The following is a 27,688-nucleotide window of genomic DNA, read 5'->3' as shown; positions in this document are numbered from 1 at the left end:
ATTATTTCCCTTTTAGCTAGCTTTTTTACCCTCCTTTTCCATTCTTTTTAGGTTCACCCACTTGTTTGATGGCATGGTAGATGGAATAATAGATGGAGAAGAATCATCTGCTGAGCTCAGTTTTTCCATTTTTCCTTGGATGCAGACCAGACAGACTGCTAAGACCATTCTTAGGAACCATGAAGTTAGGACATTAGTATCACAGAATGGGCGCAAAAGGTGTGACTGAGGGGCGGCTCCCACTAACTGTCAGTGTGGGCATCTGCTTTTGGCATACAAAATAGCTTTCTGGGGCTGCTGTGTCACTAACGACTCTGAGCTCTTTGGGAGCAGGTACTGTTTCATAGACTGCCCACCATGTGTACCACAGCACCAGGCAAAACAAATAGCTGTTAAGTTAATGGACTTTAAAATTAAAAAAATGAGACTGGATGATGCTTACTTTCTCTGTGAGATTTGAAGAATAACAATACCTGACAGGAACAATTAAATAAATATGATCTTTTGATTTTTTGTCATTAATATGCTTAGGTTTACTATGAAGAAAAGGTGTAATATAAAGGTCTTAGGGAGAGCAAAGTTATTATGTCAATGTATACTGCAGAATTAAAACAAAATAATAAGGAACTATGTAAAAGATATTTATTCCTTTTCTTTCTATAATCAACTTAAGCAGAAAAAATATATAATACAATTACTATTACTTGTTTTAACTCAAATGGTTCTTTTTGGAAGTATATCTATTGAAGATCTGATAAGGAAAAAATACATTGGCAGAGTTGATTGCTCAGATTTCTATGTAACATGTTGTATCAAGTAGGAGTGTTTATGAGATGCATGGGGTAAATTTTTACTTATTCTTACTTTGATTGTTTTACATAAGTAACCATAAGTAAAAATGATATATGTTCATTCATTATTTAAAAAAAATCAACTTATGTAGAATAGAAGAGTAATAAAAAAAATCAAAGGTTGCTTTCCATGTTTTTACAAATGGAAAATTTTGCTGAGAATTAGGACGATTTTATACAGCGATTTTCTGGTCCCAGAGGTTAACTTACAGGTCCAGGCCCTACCACCGGTCACATCAGAATCTTCTATTTATTTTCTTGGTTTCACTTTTTGAAATTTATGACTTCAGTTTTTTTGCATTTCCTTATTCGGTTACTGCTTGTGAAAGACTTCTTTTTCTTTTTCTTTTTCTTTCTCTCTTCATTTAAAAGCTATTTTTGTTCATTTCATGAGTTCTAAGGGAAGCTGATTCCACATACTATGTAACCCCAGATTTCGTGTTTGGTTACTTTCTAGGGGATGCAGTGGATGTGCTGGACATCGTGACTTACTGCCCGGACGGACCGCCAGCAGAGCACTTGTTCTCCCGGCTACTTTTCAGTCAGCAGCACCTTCAACTTTCGTTGAAAACTCTCCATGGGGTTAGAGAAAGCTGCCCCATCTTGCTGCCCATTCCTGGTTCCCCACCCTCTCTCCACAGGTATGGATCCCAAGGGTAGTCCCTAATAAATAGACCGCATGCTAAACCCCATCTCAGAGTCTGCTTCCTGGGAACCCAACTGGGGCAGTCAGCTTTGAAACTTTTTCTTGTCATGTCCATTTGGTCTCTGTCCCACTGTATAGCAGGTTTGATTTGGTGGGATTCACTCAACACTCAGTTTTTATGGGGCAGGCCATTGGTCAGAGCCAGTCAAGGGGTTCCTATTTAACTTGCCACAGTTGAAGGTTCTGATTGATATTCCAAGGTTTACAGATCAGCACTAACCACTGTCTGTCATAAATTGGGGATTGACTCAGCGACAGTCCAACCAATGTGAATCTCAGGACGTTGGGAACGTAGGAATCACTGGTGTTCCCTACCTGCGTGGGGACCATCTGGCTCCCATGCCTGCTGGAATCCATCGTCATCAATACAGACACCAGCCTGAAGCTGAGGCTAACACACAATGAACAGAGGAAATGAAGGAGACGTTGAGAGAATGAGCAGGCGCTCATGTAATATGCGGGAACTATCCTGCCAGGGTGGGTCAGATGATTCATCAGAATGGTAGTCTTCTTTCCTAAGAGACAGCACTGCCAGAAATAACAAATTTAATGGACCTCAGCACTATTGAAGGGTCGTTGATGAAGTGAACATTTTAGCCTGAGTTGGTTTAGGAAACAAACCTGATAGTGGTCAGGTGAATTCTTGCTGCCTTATTATTTGAAAGTCAGTTAAACCTACTATAAAGAAGCATAAAAATTGGAGATAATGGATATCTGAAGAAATCTGACCCCATGTAGCTGTGTATGTTGCTCATAATTTTATTGCTTTTAGCTTGAAGCCATTGCAAATATATGGTGATTATATTGGTGAGATAATAGAGATTTTTTTCACTCTCTCCCTTTTACCCATGAATTGATAAATAAGGTAAAGAAGTTTACTCATAAAAGCACAATATGAGTACATCATGATGATTTCTGTATAGCTTAGTGACATTAGGAGAATGCAATATGTATCATTTCTATTCACAATTTAACTCTACTTAAATGGAAATTTATTAATGAGGGTATCTAAAGGGATCTGGAGCATAAATAAAGGTCTGAGGTTCTGGTCAACTTGTGGGTACATTACGTGGTATTGTATTTTGAACTTTGCTTTTTCTCACTTATTGTAAGAAAAAAAGAAATATATACAGGTGGAAAATTCGAGCAGTGTAATAATATTCGATGGGCCAAAATGAGTGTGATATTTGTGGAGATCTAGCTCAAAATTATGTATGTAAGTGAACAAAGGACAGGAAAGAGATGTAAGTCAGCAGGAAGATAAAAATATTCACTTATTGTTGATTGTGCATGTGTCTCTACATGAGTGTGAACGATATAAAAATCTGCACGAACTAGTCTCACTTCAGCACCAGCAAAGAACTGAAATCAGAGAGAAACAAAAACCCTAAATATCTCACAGGATCCTTGCTCGTTGATGATTCAACTGACTTCAAATAACTCTTCCACAATATGTTTGGAAATATATAGACAAAAAACTGGTCTCAATTATGTTCTGAATGAATTCTCACATGAATTTTGACATATCAAGGGAAGAATCAAAAATGTTATTGCATATTGCACAAAAAACTTACAAGTGTAAAGTTTTCTAAACACTTGTGCTGGTTTGAAAGAATGTATGTACCCTAGAAAAGCCATGTTTTAATCCTAGTCCTATTTCATAAAGCCAGCTGTTTCTTTCAATCCCTATTCAGTATTGTATGTTTGAAATTTTAATTAGATCATCTCGAATTAAAGATGAGATGTGACTCAATCAAGAGTGATTGTTAAATTGGATTAGGTGGAGACATATCTCCACCCATTCTAGGTGGGTCTTGATTACTTTGCTGGAACCCTATTAAAGAGGAAACATTTTGGAGAAGGGAGAATCTGAGAGAGCAATGAATGCCACAGCACCATGAAGCAGAGAGTCCACCAGCCAGCAACTTTTGGAGAAGAAGAAGGAAAATGCCTCCTGGGAGCTGGAGAGGTAGCTAGCAGATGATACAATGTTCCCCATGTGCCTTTCCATTTGAACGAGAAACCCTGAACTTCATCAGCTTTCTTGAACCAAGGTATCTTTCCCTGGATGTCTTAGATTGGACATTTCTATAGACTTGCTTTAATTGGGATATTTCCACAGCCTAAAAACTGTTAACTCGCAGCTTATTAAATTTCCCTTTTTAAAAGACATTCCATTTCTGTTATATTGCATTCTCGCAGCTAGCAAAATAGAACAACACCCTACCATTATATATTTTATTTATTTAGCTCTTGGAAAATTTGTGGTAATCCACAAAGATAAAATTAAAACTTAGATCTATTACTACTTTTAGAAGGTTTTTATTTTGTTTTGTTTTGTTTGCATCCCTGACAATATAATTTTTCAAATAAAAAGGGGAATACACAATATATTGGATAATAAAATTCCTGATAATAACGTTCATTCATAAAATCATTCAATGAAATTTACATTTCCTGCAAATTTAAGACTATTTTAGGGCAACAAAAAGGAAAAAGGAGATGGGGCATACAATTCATGTCTTAACATAGAGACTTTTTCATTGTTACAGAGTTAAGTATTGAGTGACTCATTTTGGTTGCAAATTAAGTTATATAGGACTGAAGAATTAAAATAAAGAAAAAAATAATTGCCATACTTAAAATATGTTTCACTTTTTGTCACTTTTCTGATTGAAATCACTCAATAGTTTTTGTATTACTTGATTAAATGCTGTCAGGATATATATACCAGAAATGGAATAGTGCATAATTCTTTAAATGTGTGTTGGATTTGATTTGCTTTATTTTGTTGAGGACTTTTATGTCTATAGTCATAAGAAATATTGGTCTAAAGTTTATTTTCCTGTGGTAACTTTACCTGGCTTTTTTATGAGGGTGATATTGGCCTCATAGAATGAGTTAGGGAGAGTTCCTCAATTAATTTCTTGGAAGAGTTTGAGAAGATTGGTGCTAATTTTTTTTTGGAATGCTTGACAAAATTTACTGGTGAGACTGTTTGATCTTGGGCTTTTCTTTGGTGATAGGTTTTTTCCCTTCTATTTTTCTTTCTCTTTTTTTTTTGTGGGAGGTTTTATATTACTGATAGATAGATCTCTTACTACTTATCGTTTTGTTGAAATCTCCTATGTTTTTTTTTTTTTTTTTTTTTTTTTACATGGGCAGACACCAGTAGTTGAACCCAGGTCTCTGGTATGGCAGGTGAGAACTGTGCCTTTTAATCACTATGGCCCACCCAATAAAGGAAGTTTTTTTTTCCTACTTTTGGCATGTGTTCTATGTCTTTCTGAGCCAGTGTTAGTAGTATGTGTGTTTTTAGGAAATGTGCATTTCAACTAGGTTATCTAATATGTTGGTATACATTTGTTCCTAGTATCCTCATATAGTCCTTTTTATATCAGCGGGGTCAATAGTGATGTCTGCTTTTTTCATTTCTGATTTTACTTGTTTATGTTCCCTTTCCTTTTTCTCTTTGTCAGTCTGGCTAAAAGTTTGCCAATTTTATTGACCTTTTCAAGCAATGAAGTTTTGGTTTTATTGACTTTTTAAAAAATTTTCTATTCAATTTATCTCTCCTCTACTCTGTTATTTCTTACTTCAGTTAGTTTTAGAATTAATTTCCAATTTAGTCTAATTTATTTATTTATTTATTTTTATTTTTATTTTTTACATGGGCAGGCACTGGGAATTGAACCCGGGTCCTCTGGCATGGCAGGCAAGCATTCTTGCCTGCTGAACCACCGTGGCCCGCCCAATTTAGTTCTAATTTGCTTCTCTTTTTGTGGATGCTTTAGGTTTTAGGTTAGGCTTATAATTTCATATATTTCTTCCTTTTTAAGCAAGCATTTAAAGCTATAAATTTCCTTCTCAACATTGCTTTTGCTATATCCCATACATTTTGGTATGTTGTGTTTTAATTTTCATTCACCTTAAATTATTTCCTAGTTTCCTTTGTGAATTCTTCTTTGACCATGGGTTATTTATTAGTGTATCACTAAATTTCCACATATTTGTGAATTTTCCCTTTCTTATTCTTTTATTTATTTCTAGCTTCATTCCATTGCGTTTGGAGAAAATACATTGTATGAGTTCAATATTTTGAGTTTATTGAGACTTATTTTGTTATCTAAGATATATTCTATTCTGGAGAATAATCTATGCACACTAGAGAAGAATGTATATTCCACTGATGTTGCGTGAAGTGTTTTATATAGATATTTTAGGTTGTCTGTTTATCTTTAAAGTCTTCTATTTTCTTATTGACAGTCTGTCTTTTCTCTCCTTCTTCTCCTTTCTTGAATATTTACTGTGCATATTGTATGTTTGAGAACATCTCTTTAGGTTCACTCTTTATTATTCTTTTTTTTTTCTGTCCCTCAACCTAAATTTCAATTGTCTTTGTCTTCATGTTCACTGACTCTCTCTTCTATTAGCTCCAATATGCTGTTGAAGGTTTCTAGGGAATTTTTCATTTCAGTTATTGTATTCTTCAAATCTAGTATTTATGTTTGGTTCCTACTGAGAATATCATACAAACTCCCATATTGCTCATTTATTGTTTTCTTCATATCCTTTAGTTCTTCTCCTGTGTTTTTCATAATCTCCTTGGGCATTTTGGAGATCAATTTTTAAAACCCTTTGTCCAGTAAGTCAAAGTCTAGTCCTCTACTTTGATTATTTCTGGATTTTTATCCTGTTCCTTTGGATGGGCTATCATTTCATGTTTTTGTTAGTTTTGTAACATGTTTTTGCATGTTGTACATTTTAGTATTTTAAAGTTTTAACTAATTCTGAGCTTTAGTTGCTAGGCTGTCTGTTCCTCATATTTGCATCCAGCCAGTGTTATGACTATTTTTAATGCCAAGAGCTGAGCAAAAGCACTTAGCACAGTCTCTGCAAATTGGCTCTTCTTTGGTTAGTGTTCTCTTTCTAGCTTAGCCCTCCTATCTGGAAGTTAGCCAAGGCATGGCTCTATTACTTAAATATGCTTCTTTTCCTGGGCTTGTGCTTACTAGTGCCTTTAGAAAATCCCCCCATTTCAGTTCAAAGGAGTTCAAATGAATACCCTCTCTACCATCTTGGATATAGATTTTCATCCCTCTTGGGTTTCCTATTGAGTGACTTGATGCAGGTATTCCTTGGCCCAGGTCACTTGGACTTCATTGTTTCTTACTCTGCTTTAGATTTCTGCAAGCTGCTTGTCTGCCTTCAGGACAAATTATCCCTGTGTGAGCCCAGGAAAAGTTTCATAAGTCAATTTTTCAGACTTCCTCCTGATAGAGCAGCACTGATATACAGGCACCCCAGTATGTGCAGAAGGATTACTGTGCTCTCTCTGGAATAGAACCAATGACCCAGGAATATCTCAAGAGCAAAAGGACTTCTCAAATGAGTTTTCTTGATTTGGCACTCACCCCAGCTGCTGCAGCCCTTTCACTGGTTATGCAGTTTTGAGAAACGGTGCTCTCTTTAAGATTCCTCTGCCGTTTTCACATGGAGAAACAATGGCCACCCTCAGAGCTGAACTCCAGTGATCTGGATTAGCTGATTAAAAGCTGTGATCAGTGATCAGACCATATATCCCCAGAATTTGGAGGACTAGATATTTATGTCCCATCCTGGTACCAATAAGCTACACGAGGAACTTGCATTGCAATTCTAACTGCTGGCTGCCAGGGGCTGGGGGCTGGGGGATGACAGCCACTGCAGGGGCGGTGAAATTCACGTGTTTACTGCAGCTTTCCAGCCTCTTTCTCACTCTTCTTTGGATACTACACAATGTTTCACTAGCTCCAGAGTTTCAAAATTGTGAATTTAACCATTTCCTGCCAGTTAGGTAGTCGTTTTGGTGAAGGGACTGATTCCTAGAGATTCCTACTCAGTATCCTCCCATAATCCTCCTATGTGTTGTTTTTCCAAGAGAAACTTACCATAGTCTGTCAGATACAATAGATATTGTGTTGGTTTAAAAGTGTGTATACCCCAGAAAAGCCATGTCCTTTAATCATTCAATATCGTAGGGTGGAACTCTTGATTAGATGGTTTCCATGGAGATGTGGCACACCAAAATGTGGGTGTGGCCTTTTGGTTAGATGGAGATGTGACTCCATCCATTCAAACCCATTCAAGGTGGGTCTTAATTAGTTACTAGAATCTTCTAAAAGGGAAAAAAAAACTGGAGAAACCTCAGATGCAGCTGCAGACCAGATGTTTGGAAATGTAGAAGCTCCAGGAGACACAGTTGCTTGAGACCTGATGGGATACAGACATTTGGAGATACTTGGTGTCCCAAAAAAGAAAGTTGATGCCTTGATGGGGACATTTGAAGATGCAGAACCCAGAGACACTGACAAGTGCCTTCCACATGAGATGCTAAGCAAGCCAGAACCCAGAGTTGTGTCCCAGAGGAACTACGTGAAGGTCCACAGATGCTTAGAGAGGAAACCATTGGCATTAGAAACTGGAAGCAACAGAGCTGGGAACTGCAGACTCCAGCCATGTGCCTTCCCAGCTGACAGAGGCATTCCATATCATCAGCCTTTCTTGAGTCAAGTGATCCTTCTCTGGATGCCTTAGTTTGGACATTTTTATAAATTTACAACTGTTATTTTTAACTTAATAATATCCCTTTTGAAAAGCCAATTCATTTCTGGTATGTTGCATTCTGGCAGTTTTAGCTAAACCAAAGCAGATATATTTATTTAGTGCTTGGGTTTTCTTAAACTTGATGAATGTTAAGTTGAACTTGTAAAAGAGTGTGGAATATGAATTGGCAACAATATACTAGAAGAGATTACAGACTATGAAAAGTAGAGATAGAGTGCTAGCATAGTGTATTGACATGGTAGCACAAATGAGGTGTCTTACTTTGGTGAAGATTGGCTGGAAAGAGAAGGCGTGGGAGAAGCAATAAGATGTAAATAATAATAAGTAAGGGGAACATTGTTAATTAATGAAGAACTTTTGGTTTCAGTTAGAAGAATCCAAAATTTGACCTCTTGAGAATCATTTAGGATCTTCAAGAGGTGAATGCCATATTAAATGCTATTTGTTTACTATGGCTATCTAGTAATTACATTTAAGATGATTTAAGATGTGGAGAAATAGGCTGTGACACTATTAAAATGGGGCAAATATGAAATAGAGGGCACGGGTTGGGTTTCGACAGTGGGAATCATGTAGGAATAAACTTGAGTGTGATTGAAATAAGGGTGTATTTATAGGACATATTGATTTATATATATATAGGAATGTTAGGAGAGGAGCAAGTGAAAGAAAATAAATCAAAGATCAAGGTCGAAGAATCACCTGGAAGATGAATAAGGTGGTTTTCAGGAGAGGATAATATATCCAACCATCAACTTTAGGATTTAGGATCTTATAGTAAAATCTGGCATGCAGTCATAATTCTGTGTCTCATGTGGGAGAATAAGACAAGAGATGCAGATTTATTTCCCCAAATTCCATTTATTCTATTGGCTTGGCTCAAATTCTCAGATAAGCAAGCAAAAGTTGCAGTGAGTCACTTATGTGACACTCTGGGAAGGTAATAGCAATGCCAAGTTTGTAATTCTGTTGTTAGATTTATCATTGACAGGCTTTAGAGATTAGTATTAAAAAAAATGGCTACCCTACAGGTCAAGGGGAGAAGAGATTGCCAAAGAACATGGATATTTGACAATTTATACTTTGGATTTTTTCTTTTACTGAACTTTAAGGAGCTTAGCTTTCAGTTCTAGATTTGACTTTGGGCTGGTCTGAAGAACAAATAAGAACTTACTCTGGGAGAGCACCTTTTCTTTTTTATGAGCTTCTTCAAGGTTTTAAGTTTTATACGTACCTTGTGAAATCTAGTTATTGTAGTTACTGCTTTTGAAAACTCTTGGTCCTTTTATAACTCATGAATAGATTTGTTATAATTATGAGAACCCAGATATAGCCTGTGTCTGAATGAATTCATATTTGAGTTCAGAAATGTTAAGAAGATGAACATTTTCCTCTCAGATCACGACGTTTTATCATCTGTTTTGCTGTGGTTAGAAGCTCAAGAAAAAGTGTTAGTTTTATATGACGTTTTCAATGCAAAATAGTGTAGTTAAAAGTGCTTTGTGTGAAATTTATAGCATAAAGCTAAGTAAGTAGCAAGCACCTAATTCTTATATATTTTCTTCAGCCAACAAAGGAACTGGCATTGCAAACAATATATAGCAATCAATGCTAAAATATTATTTTTGTAATATCTTTGTTGGATCAAAATACATATAATTTTCATGTTAAGAATTCAGAACTCTTGACAAATGTACTATTATGTAAGCTTAAAATAAGATTTGCTGACAATGCAATTTAAGTTAAAACATTTAAAGTTTAATAATGTGCTCATGATTGAATGTATATTAGTTTTGCTTTTGGCATAAAATGTTCTGACAGGTTATAAGTACTCAAGAGGAAATTCTTACAATATCTAAAATTTTAAAATAAGCTATGGATGATCTAATTTAGAATTCCTAATTCAAGCATTTTGTTGAATTTGTATGCCTGTTAAACCATGCAATGATTTTAAAAAATGTCTTCCTTATTTATATAGTTTCCCATCCTTGTAAACTTCTTGAGGGTTACATATGTCTTTGTTTCAATTTTCCTAACAAACTTACAATTCTATAGTAAATTTATAACCAGAACAACTGAAATACTGAAAGAGCCAGATAGATCAGATTCCCCTTCTATATAATTCTTTAAGAGCTATCTTATTTTCACTTGAGGAATCCATGCTATAATTTTATTTTCAATCAGTCTAGGGATCTGATTTGGGACATTTAGACTATTAAGAGACAAGTGCTTAAACAGTATCTGAAAACAGATGCATGGAAAACTAATGGCCACTTTCTCATTCTTTGTGGGGAATCCTCTGTACGTGGCATAAGATGAGAGGTAGGTCAAATGATCTCAGCACAGCATCCCTGGAACATTTTAACTCTATGAGATACATATTTCCAAAGGGAAATTCTGAACACCATGAAATTTATTCTTCCTCCCCTATGGAGCAAAGAAAAAATTTTTCCTTTTTCTTTCTACTTTTTCTTCAGTGTTTTCAAAATCAATTAAATGAAACTGCGCAGTTTCTTAGCAGTATAATCTTTCTAATAACTAAGAAAATTCTAACTTCTGCACTGTGGGTATAAGCCTACAGAAAGGACATTATTGATTTTTTTTCATTTGTACTCATGATTTAGGTTTCATTCAGTCCAAGGGAGGAACTTAAAGGATTTTACGCCAAGATGAATTACTGTGAAAGGCAGGAAACTGAGTGATTGCTTAATGAGGGTCCCCATTTTGAATCGAAAAAGCAATATAGGGTTTTGTCAAAACATGACAGAAATATCTAGTTTTGTTGCTGAACTAAAAGACTGGGTATCTAAAACTTGGCTGTTTCTTGTTGTGATAATAGGGTACAAACTGCCAGGACTCAAATCATGTTAAATGTAGACGAGAGACTGATTTCTAAAACAGAACTTACAGATTGCATCATGCATATCTCGCACTGTTTTAAGAACTTACAAATATTACCACCTAAAACCCCGGTGGGACAGGTACTTTTATTACCTCCTTTTTAGAGAGGAGGAAGTCGCCACACAGAAGAGTTAACTTGCTCCGCTTATACAGACAGGAACTAGAAAAGGCAATATTTGAACTTGGCAAAGTCTAAGTTCTTAACCCGTGTGTGCTGCCTCGCACGAGAGCTGTAGCACGACACTCAGCACCAATTATTAGTGCTGCAAATGCAGTCATCACCTTTTCAGTTAGACTTCCTCCCTTAGTTCTCTACAATACAATGGAAAAATTGCCATACTATGATAAGAAATGTTTTTTCAATTTTTTGATCAATATCAAAAAAATAGAATGACACCGTCCAGTTTCAAGGCACTTCTAAAATAATTGCTCAATCTTGAAATCATAGGCAATCTAAAGGAAATTTTACAAAGCAGAAAAAAAGTCCATCATCTTGGCACTAATCTTCACAGAATTTTATTTATCTGAAACTGTGTGTAGACAGAGGGAAAGTTTTCTGATGAGTCATGGCATCTGTTACTACACATATATCATATACTGTACATATGTATAGTCTGTCATACACTCTCTTACATAGCAACATAATAAAATCATTTCCAGTTAACTTTTATAGGAAAATTTTGTGACAGAAGCTACAGTCTCAATGAATATATTGTGTTGAGTGTTTTGGTTCCAGGGACCATATTTGAATCCATGTGACTCTTGGAGGCTTCCCCGAAGACAAAATGATTTCCACCCTCCTTGAAGAGTCCACGTTGTAAATGAAGCCAGACTACTCCCGAAATTATGTCTGGATTGAGCAGTTCTTTGATCAAATAGAAATGATCAAGGTTCAGTTATCTCACAGAAATTGCCTCATGTATCAGGCGAATGATATCTAAATAATTTCGCAGGTACAACTTCAGTAAGCTAATGATGCCAGGGCATACATAACATCGGTCAATAAATAAGACTTATCTTTTAGGAAGCGCAATGCAGCTTTTCAAAGTATGGCTAGAGCAAGAAGATATCCTTTTAGTTCCAGTTGGAAATGAATCAAGGAAAGTATATGACATACACGCACTAACCTCTGAAATGTGTTTCCTGAAAGATCTAAATATTAAAAGCAAGCTGTAAACTAAGAGTGATTCTACCAACAAAACAAATGTAGCTCAGAAATATTTAGTGTGAAAATTGATGGCATAGTTCTGCAGTGAGTGAGCATACATCATCCATAGTGCTGGCCAACAGGCATGGGGGTGGTAGAAAGAGAGGGTGTAGGCATGGTGCTGTTAGAAAGGAAACCATTTTTCTGCTTGTTTCTCAATGAGGAAATCATGCAAAGTCTGTCATGATAGTAGCTTAGGATAACATAGAAGCATTTTCTGAAGAAACATAAAGTTCCAAAATTAGAGAAAGATGGAGAACTTGAGGACCACACAGAAAGAGAAAAGTGATTCCTGTGGTTATAAATTAAGTGATAGGCATTTTGCAGAGAGAATGTTAAGAAGCCATTTCCATGCCCGTAAGGATAGAATTAATAAAATCTGTTGTTAATATGCAAAACTGGAGAATTTGTAAACTTATGAAAATAGGGAATCTTGACTAGAGAGATCATTCAATTTAGCAGCTGCCAGGCTGTGTGTGTGTGTTAATTTTAACTTACTGAGGAAGAAATTAGAAATATGAACCCTACAGCATATTATCTGAAGTTTGGGGGATGTCATTTTCCTTATGTTAACTGTGCAAGTAAATCTATGTAGCTCTTTTTTCATTGTGTGGAGTTTTTTCTCAATGTGTTACTCAAGAACTTGGCAATATTCAGCTGACAAACTCAAAAATGGATAATTGAAGAGAGAGGTATAAAGGAACTATTTATAGTGTGGTCAGGACCAGGGAAATTCAACACTGAATTGTCAAGACCACTGGTGCTGGTACCAGCTGGACAAGTAAAGGCAGCAGTTTCCAAAACCCACGGAGAAGTGTGACTGAAGGATATTGGGCACCCAAGCAGGAGATATGGCCCTAGCAAGAGCAAGCCAGCTAGTGCCAAACCTGGACAAGGCAGAGAGGCAGCCAAGGGAATTAATACCCAACAGTTCTCTTCTTCTCTGATCTCTTAAATACTCATCCCATAGGGTGACCTCAGCCAGAAACCAAAGGGAAAGGAAACTTGGATGATACCAGAAATAGAAGTCTTGAAAAGGATACAGAAGGTAGGGTGTGGGTCTGGAGGGGATAAGGGAGAATCTCGGGCACACTAAGCAAACAGTGTTTGCAGTCTGAATTAAGACCTAGTGGGTAGGTGGGAATCCAGGGGGGTCAAGAGTCTGGGACAAAACAAGCAAACCCGGCCAGCAGCAGCCTGTATAGAAAGGTGCTTTCATAAATTTTACTTCTTCCTACATGGACTTTCATACATTCAAGGGCCATTTTCTAGCCCCTCCCTGCCAAAGTATCAGAATTCTGCCTTAGGTTTTCTGGGAAAAGACTTTCAGTACTGAGAATCCTTTTACTTTAATCGGTATAAAAAAATATTTCTGGGTTGCACAAAGAAAAACACATATATTTGAGCTGGGTGAAGACCTCTTTCAGATGGTCAGGATTAAGAAAAAATAAGGTCAGGGAAAGTACCTTTTTATACTTCTGTGAAGTAACCTCTGAGGCTCCATTTATATTCACACACACATTTTTATGTACAATAATTAATTAAGCACTCTTCCCTAAAGAAAATTTATTTGGAAAGCACAATATGTTCACTGGTTAATATAATTTTTTAAAAGGTATAATATCACAAAAAGCTCTGAAGGCAGAACAGATATCCTAGTAACACTGTTTTGAAAATTTTTTTTACTCTTTGTAAAGGTTATGTTTTACCTTATCAGCATTTTCCAAATGATACACAAAACTCCCTGAGAATTCACTTTTTGGTCTTTGAAAGTAATCTTACCATGGTTTCTTACTTATTTTTATCAAGAACTTCAAGAAATGAAAAATTTCAAATAAAATGTGAAATGTTTCTCCCCTTTTTTGTTCTAACTCGAGGCTCCTGTCACTGAGACCAGTCCTTCAGACTGGAAGTAACGAGTCATGTGTTTCCTCCCCTGCCCTCTCACTTCCAGGTGATTCTTGAGGAGCATCACACAGAACAAGTTTCTACTTCATGCGGTGATGCATTCCAAACAATTCCATGTAGCTCTTTACTTTCCAGTTCAGTTGAGGCCAACTTGGGTACCTCTTTTCACTTTGTAAAAGCAAGGTTCAGTATGGATTTCCATGTTGATGAAAAACCCCTAGTACCACAGAAATTTTTCTGGAATTAATAATGTCTCAGGCACTAACATTCTATCTCTTCTCTAAGAATAGGTCTTATTGAGTGCAGGGCTATCTCAGCAATATGCTCCAGATCAAGGCAGATTACTTTTTTTTTTTTTTTTGCTCTTTTTAAATGTTTTTTTTATTGTTAAATACAACATATATACAAAGAAAAGAAAGAAAAAGCAATGATTTTCAAAGTACACCTCAACAAGTAGATACAGAACAGATTTCAGAGTTTGTTGTGGGTTACCATTCCGCTATATCTAGATTTTTCCTTCTAGCTGCTCCAAAACATTGGAGGCTAGAAGAAATATTTTTTCTTTTTTTTTTTTTTGTGAAAAATACATATAATCAAAAAAGCAATCAATTTCAAAGCACAGCACAACAATTTGTTTTAGAACAGATTTCAGAGTTTGGTGTGGGTTACAATTCCATAATTTTAGGTTTTTACTGCTAGCTTCTCTAAGATGCTGGAGACTAAAAGAAATATCAGTATAATGATTCAGCACTCGTACTTGTTTGTTAAACCCTACCTTCTCTGTATAACTCCACCATCATCTTTGATCTTTCTCCCACTCTGTAGGGGGGTATTTGGGCTATGCTTATTCTAACTTTTTCATCCTGGAAGGGGCTGTCGATAATAAGGGGTGGGGGGGGATGGAACTAGCTGATGTTCTGGAGAGGCTGGGCCCTCTGCGTTTCAGGACTTAATTGATCCAGGGGCCCCTCTGGAGCTGGAAAGTTACCCTAGTGCATGAAACCATTGTAGGATCTTAAATATTGCCCTGGGTGTTCTTTAGGATTGGCTGGAATGGTTTTGATTGGGGTTTGGCAAGTTATGGTAAATAGCAATGTCTAACTGAAGCTTAAGTAAGAGTGACCTCCAGAGTAGCCTCTTGACTCTATTTGAACTCTGTTAGCCACTGATACTTTATTTGTTCAACTTCTTTTCCCCCTTTTGGTCATGATGGAATTGTCGATCCCGTGGTTCCAGGGCTGGATTCATCCTTGGGAGTCCAAGCCCACATCACCAGGGAAACTTTCATCCCTGGATTCATGTCCCATGTAGGGACAAGGGCAATGATTTCACTTGCAGAGTTGGACTTACAGAGACTGAGAAGGCAGATTACTTTTAATTCATGATATGTTTGGTTATATGAAAATATTATTTATTATTAACTAAAATATCCTTGGATACCTGAATTGATGCTATAGCAGAGTGACTTTAGAGTAAAATATGACCACTAGTTTACCTTTTAACCTAAACCTGGCATTAAAGAAATAATCATGAATTCCTTATTGATATGTAGCTGCAATAGAAAAGAGCAATCATAAAATTAAGGACCTCAATAGAATCTCTTGTAATCTGTCTGTGTTCTCTATGTAGTAGAGTGAGGATTTAATTGCAGCACTTGGAAGTCAGAGCAGTGTCTGAAACTTGTGATGCCCAACCTCACATCTACTACCTACCATGCATCTACCATCAACCAAGTCCTCGTGGGGCATCCGAGGGTGCAGCTGCCCTGCTGAACTGTAACAGTTTCCAATCCAACTGCTCAGAAAAAAAGATGCTCTGGAGAACAAAGTATGGGTCTCTTTCAAACAGAGCAGCTTTTACTAAGGAGCCATAAATTGAGGTCATTAATGAAAATTTTTAACTAATCAAGACTCATCGATATGGGAGCAAGCCATTCCCACATGGAAAACCATCTCCCCTTAGGGTTTAGAAAGATATGAGATACACAGGCATCTATGCATAACAAATAGAGTTAAGTTCATTAAAAAACCAATAGCTAGAATCTTTGTAAAGCATTTAAACAGCCACTAAACTCCTCAGTATTTTTTATATGGCAATACCAAGCTTCATTTTGCTCAAGGTCTCACAATTAATAGCTAATACCTGGGATTAAATATGTCCCTCTCTCAAGGACCCTTCTCTTAGTCAGCTTCAGTGCTCCTCTGTATACGTATTTACAGAGAGATAGCAAACACTTTACAACGTGTGATGGTTAAGGTCAGGTGTCAACTTGGCAAGGTGATGGTGCCCAGTCGACCAAATCAGGCAACCACTGGCCTAATCATTACTCCAAAGATATTTTATGGCTGGTTAGTAAACCAGAAAGCTGGTTTATTAAATCATCAGTCAGTTGATTGATCTGTAAGACTGATTACATTTACTAGGCACTAATGGAATGCCTTCTGCAATGAGCGAATACGATGAACTGGATTTAATTCAATCAGTTGGAGACTTTGAAGGGAGAAGACAGAATTTTTCCTCTTCAATCATTCAGCCTCTCCTGTGGATTTCATCAAGAACATTCATTGGAGTTGCCAGACTTGTGGCCTGCCCTGTGGAATGTAGACTCTTGCATCCTCATGTCTGTGTAAGACAGTTTATAAATCTCATTTTTACAACTCTCTCCTGTTGTATCTGTTTCCCTAGAGAACACTGACTAATACAGTTTGTTACTGAGAATGGGGTGGTTCTTAAGAATCAGAATCTTAAAAAAGGTTTTGTTTCAACTGGTTTTCTACTCAGACTAGATCCAAAGGCACTAATGACTCTATTTCCAATAATCAAGAATGTACTGGCAGTCTGTAGCATGAGCTGACAATGGAGATATGCAAAATATCACCATTTGATCCTGCAAATTGTATTCTTACATGTGGCAAGGCTTTGAGTGACTATGCTTTTGACATGTTGACAGAGTTTTGTGGAGTTAGGAGGTATAATGATGTTGCCTGGTTGTTCTTTGACATGCTGGACACAGTTATGACAGAAAGGGATGTCCTGAAGGATTCAGATTTTCAACTTAAGTGCTGTATGAAAGAGGTAAAAGTGTTTATGTGTGCCCTGAAAGAGAATCTAATTTCCCATGACTGCAGACTTAAGATCTCTGAAAACCAGACACAGGGTCTCACTGTACAAGTAGCAGATTTAGAGCATAAGCTATATTCTCAACGTTGCAGTGTGTCTGCTGTTAAAATAAGGGTTTTGATTGGAAAAGAGTGGGATCCTAAAGCAGCAGAGGCATAGAAACCCTGTATGCTTGGTTACATAGAGCTGTAACAGTCTGTCCTGAAGAAACAGCCACCCAATCTCCAGACGCCCTGAGGAGACAGCATCATGCCCTCGACTCCTTTCTGAGGAATCTGCCATCCAACCTCTACCTAGAGAGATTAACCCATCAGTGCCTGCTAAACCTGTAACCACCTCACTCATGTCTGGAGCCATGAATCCTCCCTTACCAGATGCAACTGCAATGGAATGTCCTGAGGTAATTGACTTGAAAGACACTTCTAATTCTTTTGATGATGCACCCCCACCACCCCTATTTTCTTCAAGACCTATAACTGGACTAAAGTCCCAACAAGCATCTAAAGTTGAGGTACAAAGGGTGACCCATGAAGAGGTAAGCTTTACTCCAAAATAATTGCATGAGTTTTCTAATCTATATAGATAAAAATCAGGGGGATTTGCATGGGAATGGATATTAATAGTATGGGATAATTGTAGAAGGAATATAAAATTGAATCAAGCTGCATTTATTGGCATGGGCCCAATAAGCAGAGATTCTGCATTCATTGTTGTAACTCGAAGGGTTAGAAAGGGCATTAACAGTTTGTTTGGGTGTTTGGCTGAAACATGCATTAAAAGTTAGCCTACACTGTCTGAGGTGAAAATGCTAAAACTGCCCTGGTATAATGTAGATGAGGGGATCCAGAGGCTTAGAGAGATGGAAATGTTAAAGTGGAATTATCATGGAAGACCTGCTATGGTCATTTCTGCTCACACACCCAGAAATGTCCAGAAGACACATCTTTTACCAGGATTTTGAGGAATAAATTTGTGAGACTATATCCATCATCCCTGAAAAGCTCTGTAGTTGCCATTTTCTATAGGTTAGATATTACTGAAGGAGCTGCTGTCACTGAGCTGAAATCCTTAAACATAATTGGGAAGATTGGATTCTGAGTTGCCAAAAGCCACATGGCAACAGTTAATTGACATAGACAAGGTAGGGATGTTTACCATAATGGACACCAGCCTCAAAGCAGCAGTCAAGATAATCTTACTTGTGGAGAATAATGGCATTGGCTAGTAATCGTGGGGTACATAGAAGTGAAATAGATGGTGATTCCACTAAATTCTTGTTTGAGCTGTATTAGCAGAAGAATTCTAGGTAAAGTCTACAAAAGTCTAAGTTGAATTAGAAAACATAAAGTGACTGTCCCTTAATCAATTTCCAGACTTAAGACAGTTTACAGACCCAGAACCCATTGAATGAGAGGAAGGCTGGTTTCCCTTGGGGAAGGTCCCTGTTACACTGCCCAAAATTTACACTGTTAACCTTTCCCACCTTCCCCAGGGAAACCTATGACCTTTTACCAGGGTAACTGTACATTGGGTAAAAGACAACAATCAAATATTTTGTGGATTACTAGACTTTTGTTCAGAAGTGACACTAATTCCAAGGAGACCCAAAACATCACTCTGGCCCACTAGTCAGAGTAGGGGCTTATGGAGATCAGATGATCAAAGGAGTTGTAGCTCAAGTCTGTCTCACAGTGGGTCCAGTGGGTCCCTCAACCAATTCTGTGGTTATTTCCCCAGTAATGGAATGCATGATTGGAATAGACATACCCAGTAACTGGCAGATTCCCCACATTGGTTCTCTGACTTATGGAATGAGAGCTATTATGGTAGAAAAGGTCAAGTGGAAGCCACTAGAACTACTCCTACTTAACAAAATAGTGAATCAGAGTCAATACCAGATTCCTGGAAGGATTGCAGAGATTGGTGCCATTCTAAAGGACAGGAAGTTTGCAGGGGTGGTGATTCCCACCACATCCCTCTTCAACTCTCCTATTTGGCCTGTGCAGAAAACTGATTGGTCATAGAGGATGACAGTGGATAATTGTAAACTTAACCAGGTAGTGATTCCAATTGCAACTGCTGTTTCCAGATGTAGTATCATTGCTTGAGCAAATCAACACATCCCCTAGAACCCAGTATGCAGCTGTTGATCTGGCAAATGCTTTTTTCTCAATAGCTGTTAGTAAGGACCACCATAAAGAGTTTGCTTCCAGTTTGCAAGGCCAGCAATATATCCTTACTGTCCTACCTCAAGGGTATATCAACCCTTCAACCCTATGTCATAATCTTGTCCACAGGCACCTTGGTAATTTCTCCTCCCCACATGACATCACAATGTTCCATTATATATTGATGCTATTATATTGTTTGGACCTAGTGAGCGAGAAGTAGTAACTACTCTAGACTTATTGATAAGGCATTTTTATGTCAAGGTATGGGAGATAAATCCAACATCAATACAGGCGCCTTCCACCTGAGTGAAAATTCTAAGTGTACAGTGGTATGGGGCATGCCAAGATATCCCTTTTAAGGTAAAGGATAAGTTGTTGCATCTGGCCCCTCCTTGTGCAAAAAAGAAGCACAATGCCTTAGTTAGACTCTTTGGATTTTGGAGACTGCATATTCCTCATCCAGGTGTGCTATTCCAGCATATTTACCAAGTGAACAGAAAAGCTGCTAGATTTGAGTGGGGACTGGAACAAGAGTTGGTTCTGTGACGGGTCCAGGCTGCTATCCAAGCTGCTTTGCCACTCGGGCTGTTTGACCCAGCAGATCCAATGGTGCTGGAAGTGTAAGAAACAAGTAGAGATGATGTTTGGAGACTTTGGCAGTCTCCTATAGGAGAATCACAATGCAAACCTTTAGGATTTTGGAGTAAAGCCTTATTGTCCTCTGCACATAACTATTCTCCTTTTAGGTTTTGGCCTGCTACTGTACCTGAGTAGAAACTGGATGCACAACCATGGGCCTCCAAGTTATCATGAAACCTGAGTTGCCCATCATGAGCTGAGTGTTGTCTGACCCATCAAGCCATAAAGTTGGTTGTGCACAACAGCACTCCATTATAAAATGGGAATAATTTATGAGAGATAGGTCTTGAGCAGGTCCTGAAGGTACAAATAATTTTCATGAGTAAGTGGCTCAAATGCCTATGACCCCGACTCCTTCACAGTACCTTCTCTTACCTAGCCCAGAACTTTGGCCTCTTGGGGAGTTCCTTGCACTCAATTTACTGAGGAAAAGAAAACTTGGACCCAGTTAATTGATTGTTCTGCATGATATACAGATACCACCCAGAAGTGCACAGCTGCAGCACTACAGCCCCTTTCTTGGATTTCTCTGAAGGACAATGGTGAGGGGAAATCCTCCCAATGGGTGGAACTTTGAGCAGTGCACCTGGCTGTTCATTTTGCTTGGAAGGAGAACTGGCCAGAGGTGCGTTTGTATACTGACTCATGGGCTGCTGTTAATGATTTGGCTGGATAGTCAGGAAGTTGAAAGGAGCCTGATTGGAAAATTGGCCACAAAGAGTTCTGTGGAAGAGGTATGTGGTTAGAACTTTCTGAGCAGGCAAAAAAGAAGATAATTTGCATCCCATGTGAATGTTAACCAGAGGGTGAACTCAGCAAAGGAAGGTTTTAATAATCAAGTGGATAGATTACCTGTTCTGTGGATACCAGTCAGTCTCCTTCCCCCGCCACTCCTGTCATTGTCCAATGGGCTCATGAACAAAGTGGTCATGGTGGTAGAGATGGAGATAATGCATGGGCTCAGCAACATTGACTCCCACTCACCAAGGCTGACCTGGCTACAGTATTCTGAGTGCCTAATCTGCCAGCAGCAGAGACACACACTCAGCCCCCAATATGGCACCATTCCCCAAGGTGACCAGCATACTACACAATGGCAGGTTGATTACATTGGACCACTTCCATCATGGAAGGGACAGAGATATTTTTCTAACTGGAATAGACACATACTCTGGATACTGGTTTGCTTTCCCTGCATACAATGCTTCTTCCAGAATGACTAACTCTGGACTTATGGAATGTCTTATTCATCATCATGTTATTCCATGCAGCATTGCTTCCAATCAAGGAACCCACTTCACAGAAAATGAAGTTTTGGGATAGGCATATGTTCATGGAATTCTCTAGTCTTACCATGTTCCCTATTATCCAGAGGCAGCTGGGTTGATAGAACAGTAGAATAGCCTTTTTAAGACCCAATTATGGCACCAACTAGATAGTAACATCTTGCAGGGCTGGGGCAGTCTTCTCCAGGAGGCTGCTCTGAATCAGTGTCTACTGGATGGTGCTGTTTCTCCCATAACCAGGATTCATGGATTCAGGAATCAGGAGTGGAAATAGGAGTGGCACCACTCACTCTCGTCCCTAGTGATCCACTGGAATAATTTTTGCTTCCTGTCCCTGAATTCTTTAAGCTCTGCTGGTCTACAGATCTTAGTTCCAAAAGGAGGCATGCTTCTACCAGGAGACAAAACAACGATTCCATTGAATTAGAAACTAAGACAGTCATCTGGCCACTGTGGGCTTCTCATGACTCTGAATAAACAGGCAAGGAAGAGAATTATTGTACTGGTTAGGGTGATTCATCCTGCCTATCAAGGGGAAATAGGACTGCAACTACATAATGGAGGTAAAGGAGAGTTTTCCTGGGAAACAGGAGATCACTTAGGCTATCTCTTAGTACTACCATACCCTGTGATTAAAGTCAATGGAAAATTGCAGCAACCCTATCCATGAAGGACTATCAATGGTCCAGAAACTTCAGGAATGAAGGTTTGGGTCACCCCTCCCAGGGAAAGAACCACAGCCAGCTGAAATGCTTGCTGAGAGTAAAGATAGCATGGAATGGGTAGTGCAAGAAGGTAGTGATAAATATGAACTATGATCAGGTGATAAATTACAGAAATAAGGACTGTGAGGGATTGAATATTTCCTCCTTGTTTTGTTATGAGTAACTTTTTATTTGTACATAAATCCAACATCTTATTCCCTTCTTATATCTGATATGAGTTGCACTGTTCATGTTATAGTATTTAAGTTATTGGATATCAAATTTAAATGTGAATGTTCCCTAAGGATTTGCACCTATTCTGGAGAGATATAGTGCATTTCCAGTTATACAGAGGACAGCTGAGTATTATTAAGTTAAATATATGCCTGTTCTTGTGTTCCATTTGGAGATCTAAGTATGGTTTAAGGTGATGTATGCAGCTGCCAAGTTGCCAAGGGGTGGACTGTCATGGTCAGTTTCATAATCTTTGCCAAGTGACGATGCCCAGTTGTCTGGTCAGGCAAGCCCTGGCCTGACCATTGCTGCAAGGATATTTCATGGCCAGTTAATAAACGAGAAGCCTGGTTTATTAAATTAGCAGTCAGTTGATTGCATCTGTGGCTGGTTACATCTGTGATCAACTAAGACTGACTTCTGTAATGACAAAATCCAATAAGCCAGATGAAATCCAATCAGTTTGCAGCTTTTAAGGGAGAAGGGAGAATTTTCCCCTTCAGCCAGTCAGCCTCTCCTCTGGTGTTCCTTGAGTACCTACATTGGAGTTGCCAGCATCATGGCCTTCCCTATGGATTTTAGCCTCTTATGTCCCTGTGGTTGCATGAGACACTTACAAATCTCTTAGTCCTGTTTCTCTAGAGAACCATGACTAATTCAAAATGCAAATCAAATTCTTCAGGGTTTGGAAGGGAAAGCTAGCATGACAGTCTATAGGGAATGTGAAGTGTAAATCTTTTGGGAATGTTCACCCTCTTCTCCTAGTCTGCTAAACCATTTCCTGTTTTACCTCAAAAGCGTAACTTCTGATTATTCCTATGTTTGTCATAAACATAATGATGCATTTAAGAGACAGAATTGAAAACAGAAATTATTCTCTGTGTCAAACAGAAAAAGAAATGTAATAAAGGAACCAAATTCAATGCTCCATGCCTTAAAATCTTTTTCAGATAATCCCAACTTCTGCCCTCCTGTTATTAGCAAATATTGTAGGTTTTCATTCAAGCAATTTTCTGGGCTCTTGGTACGATGAATGATATTCTATTAAAATGTGGGCATTTTGTGCATTACATCATGAGACTCTGTCTTACCTAATCTCTTTTAGCTGGTATCCTCTGACACCGCTGTCACAGAAGAGCAGGGCACCCCTTACTCCCGGGTGGTGGTAGGAGTTCAGATTCTCCACTCAGCCTGCATTGACCATGGATGGGGAGAGGGACTCCTGATTATTGCTGGGTGGAAGTGGGAGTTCTGGCTCCCCTTTAGGCCTCTGCTGGCATCACCCTGGCTGTGAGGGACGACAGTGGCTTCACTGCACCCCACCCGACCCCCACTGAACCTTGGTGAGCTGAGGCCACATTATCGCTGGGCGGTGGTGGAGACCCTGACTCTCCACTCTGCCTCCTCTAATGCCATTCCTGCAGGGAGTGGGGGAGATGCCTCCTTCCTACCGGGTGAAATCCCAGGCTGTCCCCACTTCGCCACAGCAATGTCTGGGTGTAGATCCTCATGACCCGGCCCCCCACTCAGCCTTAGCTGACCGCATGCCGCCCAGGCACACCACCAGACTTAGCCGGACTGGACAGATGGGGAGCACAGTGATTTCTGTGATGTTTGGCTGGAGAAGAGACGCTATTGTTTACAGTTTATCTCTTGCTAGGCTGCTACTTTCCTGGTCCTTTGGCTAAGGAGGGGAGGCTTTTGGGGTGCTCAGGTCGCTGACTTCTGGGACACAGGTAGCAGGAAGAAAACCCACGGGACTTTGCACTGTGACCTTCCTTTAGTCGCAGGGCCCCCAGCCAGTCCGTCACCTTCTTCTCTTCCTTTCAGAGTCTTCTTATGTTTGTTTTATTATGTCAGGTTTTATTACAAACATACCTGTATTTATATGCATATAAATATGGTGTCCAGGTCTTGCAGCTTTGTTTATGGGAGGTATAGAGAAAAATACCTCTACTCCAGAAGCAGAAGTCTCAATATGGGATTTTAAGATTTTTCACTCCTAGATCTTTTCCTGGAAATGACAAAAGGCTTATCTAATAAATAATACTGCTCCATTTATTTTTGAGCAAATCATATCCAATACAAAATATTTAAAAAATATTTGGTGATTGTAAGTTAAGCAACTAAATACATTTTATAATATGCATAATTATATTATAGACATAGATTTAATTATACAATATCCAAAATCCCTAAGGAAAATAGGGGTAAGTTCTAATATAATCTGTTGATAGATTTCAAAGTACGTCTTTTTTTGGGAAACTTGTCCCAAGGGTAACTTGTCAGCCCAGTTTCCTCAGTGTTCCCATTTGAACTCTCAGTGTGCCTTGAATTCTGGGGTTGAGATTCAACTGCCTTCAGGGTTCACCCAGGAATGATGGGGAACCGTCAGACAACAGGAGTAGTAAGACCGGAGATGAAGTGCCATGTGTCCCTCCCCAGAGCCCAGGGGCCTTCGAAAGCCCACACAAAACCAACACCTGCCTTGCGAACAAAGACCACTCCTTCAAGATGGAGCTCCATTTACCCTTCATTACAGAGGAACGTTGATCTCAGACAGGACATTCTGAGTTTCAAATGATTTTTCTATTTTTCTTTGTGTATCTCATTCATGACCAAAATTCCCATGTGCTGGTTTGAATCGGTTTGGGACCCCAGAAAAGCCTACGTTTTTCAATCCATTCATCTGGGGACAGACCTGTTGTGGGTGGGACCCTTTGATTAGATCGTTTCCGTGGAGATGTGACCCACCCAATGCAAGGCGGGTCTGAAACCTTCACTGGAGTTCGTTAAGAGCGCTCAAGGAGAGAGACCATAGAAAGAAAATGCCCGCAGAAACATTTTGGAGAGCGCTTACAGAAAAGAGAGGCTGAAGCTAAAAGAGAAACACCAGAGATATTTTGGAGAAAAGGCCCCGCAGACATTACGTGCGTCTTCCCATGAGACCGAAGTTAACCATGATGCCGGCAGTCTTTCCTGAGAGAAGGTATCTTCCTCTCGACACCTTTATTTGGACTTTTCACAGCCATCGAACTTTAAATTTATTGCCTAATAAATCCTATTTTTAAAAGCCAATACATTTCTGTACATTGAATTCTGGCAGCTTTAGCAAACCGAAACACCCATTAAAAGAAAAAGATCTTATTCCTAAGCGGAAAATAGGCCTAGTACTACAAAATGAAAAGGAAGAATGTGATTTATGGCTAGGAGCTATTTTTATGCAGAAACTCTGTTAACTGTTACGTATTTTAGTGTTCTAGCTTGAATTCATAAAAATGATGAAAAGCAGAAAATATTAACTTTTCTATTTCTTGGGGGGGAACCAAAGGACTTGTGAGAAATATTTTATTGTTGTTATTATTATCACTGGGTGATTTAAATTAATTAAAATAGACTAGGTCTATAAAAAAATTTTAAAATAATTTTTCAAAGAGTAAGCCTTAGCTACAAGTAAGATATCATATTGACAATAGATATATAATATAATTGTCTCTATTTTAATAATAATATTGCATAAAGGTATAGTTGAGTCAAGTTACATAGCTATATTGCATTCACTGTTGGATTTTAAGTTTATTTTCTCCCTGGGTCTCTTTCCTGGAGATGACATACTAGCTGATAAAATTTAATCCTGGTCCATTTATGTTTGAGCAGGAATTACCCAGCAGTTAAACCAAAACCAACACATAGATCCTGCAGATTTAATTGGGTAGACTCGCAGCTGGCTCCTGACCCTTCTCTCCAGGGCCTGGATGTTTCCCAGTGGGTAGGCAAACAAGGTCAGTGTCGTGTGGGAAATTACTTTGAAGCAACTGTAGCCTCAAAGTACCCTACCAGGGAAGCTATCCCAAAGGCCAAAGAATAGAAATGTTCGCAGACCCAGCAAAAATGCTTCAATCACACAGTTTATTAAAAGAATTTAGACACACAGCAAGAAGCAAAAGGAGAGCGTGGGTAAGGTAACAAACTTAGGGTAGGGTGCAAGCCTGAATCTGGGATTATTAAAACTTCGTGCCTCCTGTTTCTCTCTTTTCTACACCAGCCTTTCCTGCTGTGTGGCTCTGAGGAGCAGAACTGAAGTTTGAGTAAAGGGAAATGGAAAGTCTCCCATGCCTGTGAGACCCACTTGCTCCATCAGAGAGATGCAGGGGCAAGGACATCATGCGACAGAAGTAGCTTGTCATACACTGCTGCGTAGGTTCTGTTTGCATTTCTTGGACACAGCACACCTGGGTTCACAATAGGAGCACAGAGGGTGTCATTGGTGCCTGATTTAGGGGTGATGTGACTGTCAGCCCAGAGGTGCCAGGACCAGCTCTTGTGCTCTCCATCCCTCTCTATCACCAACCCTTTTTGTTGTTGTTCTGTTATATTTTCTATTGATTTTATTTACTTTTTGATATTTTCATAAACTTATACTTAACACATTTTATCAATTCTGCTCTTATTTTACGAACTCCTAGCTTTTTGATTATGTATGCTTAATTCTTCTTACAGGTTTGTCTGTAACTCATAAGGTACTAGCTGGTGTACTATCCGTGTTAATATTTCTTATGTCTCCTGCACCCTATTGTTTTTCTTATCTTTACAGAAGAATGGAATATTCTCACATGGCACAGCAAACACAGTAGCCTTTCTCCAGCCGCCTCTGAGGCGGTGCCATAGATTGTGGTTAGGTTTCAAGGAAATCAGATATCAATCCAAGAATGCGTGTTTGGAGACTAACATATATTATCTGAAATGTGTGCAGTCTAAATGCAACTCTTTAGTTTTGTGGTAAAATATTAACCACATATTAACATAGTGGGATCCTTTTGAGACATTTGATAAAAGGCATGTCCAAGGCAAGGACAAAGAGATTAATTTAGAACAAATCCTGAAGAATTATAATGCCTTAGTCTTTTTGAAACTCTTTGTTCCAGTTTGCTAGCTGCTGGAATGCAATATACCAGAAATAGAATAGCTTTTAAAAAGGGAATTTAAAAAGTTGCTAGCTAACAGTTCTAAGGCTGAGAAAATGTCCCAAATAAAACAAGTCTATAGAAATGTCCAATCTAAGGCATGCAGGGAAAGATACCTGTGTTAGTTAGATTCAGTTGTCAACTTGGCCAGGTGAGCATACCTAGTCTTGCTGCTGTGGACACAAGCCAATGGTACGTGAACCTCATCTGTTGCTGATTACATCAGCAGTCGGCTAGGAGGCGTGTCTGTTGCAATGAGTGATGTTTTAATTGGCTGGTGCTTAAATGAGAGAGCACAACATAGCACAGCAAAGCAGCTCGGCATTCCTCATCTCAGCACTCGCAGCTCAGCCCAGGGCTTTGGAGATGCAGAAAGTCACCCCAGGGAAAG

At 38.7% G+C, this 27,688-nt stretch overlaps 1 long non-coding RNA gene across 1 annotated transcript in view; it reads left to right on the top strand.

The window, feature by feature from the left end:
- The window catches only part of LOC143666156 (uncharacterized), a 79,671-nt gene that overhangs the window by 25,880 nt on the left and 26,103 nt on the right, over positions 1-27,688 (top strand). The window contains exon 2 of the long non-coding RNA XR_013167422.1: positions 1,309-1,492. This is a non-coding gene — a long non-coding RNA (uncharacterized LOC143666156). The remainder of the gene's footprint in view (positions 1-1,308; positions 1,493-27,688) is intronic.

This window comes from Tamandua tetradactyla, chromosome 22, assembly GCF_023851605.1.
Source record: "Tamandua tetradactyla isolate mTamTet1 chromosome 22, mTamTet1.pri, whole genome shotgun sequence".
Classification (NCBI taxonomy): Eukaryota; Metazoa; Chordata; class Mammalia; order Pilosa; family Myrmecophagidae; genus Tamandua; species Tamandua tetradactyla.
This window is presented reverse-complemented; position numbering and strand designations above follow the sequence as displayed.